This window comes from Empidonax traillii, unplaced genomic scaffold (genome assembly GCF_003031625.1).
Source record: "Empidonax traillii isolate 1590-97213 ecotype Southwest subspecies unplaced genomic scaffold, ASM303162v1 scaffold410:size520991, whole genome shotgun sequence".
NCBI lineage: Eukaryota > Metazoa > Chordata > Aves > Passeriformes > Tyrannidae > Empidonax > Empidonax traillii.
Genome location: NW_020955603.1, coordinates 490,786 through 492,678, shown reverse-complemented (window position 1 = coordinate 492,678; position 1,893 = coordinate 490,786).

The window sequence follows — 1,893 nt, the reverse complement described above, 5'->3', positions numbered from 1 at the left end:
TGCTCGGAACTCAGTGCTCGGTGCGCGGTGCTCGCTGCTCGGTGCGACAGCCCCACGGCGGCCCCGCGCCCGTTGCCATGGGCACAGCGCCCGCCCCCCGGAGCGCCGCCATTGGCCGGCGCTGACCCCTCGCGGCCGTCGCGGAGCTCCCCGATTGGCCCGGCCGGCCCCGCCGGCGCGCGGTGACGCGCGCGCCGCCGCCGAGCAGGGACGTGGCGGGGCCGCGGGGGGCGGGGCCGGGCCGCGCGCCTCTGACGTCATCGGGGGCGGGGTATGGGATGGGGAATATGAGGGATGAGGGTCGATGGAGGTCCTGGGTGTCCGACGGGTCCTCTGAGGTAACCCTGGCGTTGTCCTCGCACCTCGAGCGACAATTCGCGCCTCGTACCCCGTGGCACGCTGTGCGAAGCTCTCCGTCGCAGTAAATCGCTGCCGTTCCTTGTCCAGGCGCGAGCCGGCATGTAGGAATTCGAAAGTGCACCCTTTTTTGTTATCCCTGTTTCTTTTCACTCATTTGAGCCTTCAGAGCTAGTTTCCCCTTCCTCTTAGTGGTTTTTCATTGCTCTTAGGGGAGAATAGTCTTGGCCTCCGTGCAGATCAAACAATTTAGGCAATTATTTTCAGCTTGCACATTTGTGTAAGCTTGAGGTTTGATTCGTGTTTTTCCATTCCCAGCTGTTTTCAGAGTGTGGTACCTGTGTGGGACTTTTTTGACAACTACTTTCTGTACGTTCTAGGTGTTTATTCTGCACTAGAAGTGCTCAGAAAATACTCAGGAAAGTTATTTTTAGGTAAATGCTAGCTGCGATATCAAATGGACTGCAGTTCCTATGAAATACTGATTTCTGCAATAAGCAATGGTAGTGTCTCAATACCGTGAGCCTGTACTCCCCTTTAAAGAGATGTATTGATATGTACAAATTATTGAAGAACTTTTACCACTGCGTTGTATTTCTGTTACTCTGATTTATGAGATAAGCGTCCACAAGTTATTTTTTTTAAAGAAACTGTTGCAATACTTTATACAAATCAGAGGAAAAAAAATAAATTATTGTGGGATTTTCCTCAAAACTGCCAGAAGGTCAAGGCTTAATTATAACAAGTCCAAAGTGGTGGTTGAAATTGTAGCTTCTGGGTTATGCAGGTAAAATAAAATGGGGCTGTAAACTGTCTATGATGACATCTGTGGTAACAAAGCTGTTCCAAGAAACCACTCTCTCTGCTTTGTTGGAAGAGTCAGAGGCAGGTCCTGTGTGGGAACCTTCCAGCAGGTTTCCAGGGAGAACCTGCCCTTCTCAGCTGCCTGCCAGAAGGTGGCTTGGAGGCACACTGCAGGGCAAGGTGACATCACTGAACACCCAGCTCAGCTGCCCTGAGGACAAGCTGTGGCAGGACCAACAAGAGCCTTGCTTGGAGGAGAGGAGTGTCCTCGTGGGACAAGGGGAGAGCAGTGACAGCCATTTACTGTGACTTTAGCAAGGCCTGTGATACCCCCCCGCCCCCAGTGTCCAGGTGGGTGAGGCATGGACAGGAGAAGGGGACTCCTGTGCAGTGTGCCTTGTGCTCAGCAGAACAAATCCTGGGAAGCAAGGGCAATGGCACTCACAACAGGAGGGATATTTTTTTTTCCTCCTCCACTGCCTCTGCCTCTTCTTCCCACTGTTCCCTGGCAGCCTTGACCTTCCCAGCCATCCCACCTGGGTTATGGTAGGGTAGGATGTGCTTCCCAGGACCTGGAGCAGCAGGGCACTGGCACGGGGAGGATCACGCTTGGGACCCTGGAGGTGACCTGTTGGAGCTGCTCACCTCTATTCCTGCAGCTCAGCGGAGTTTTCCTTGGATGCTGCCTTTGCAGAAGAGCTGGGAGATACTAAATACAGATGAGGGATGTGG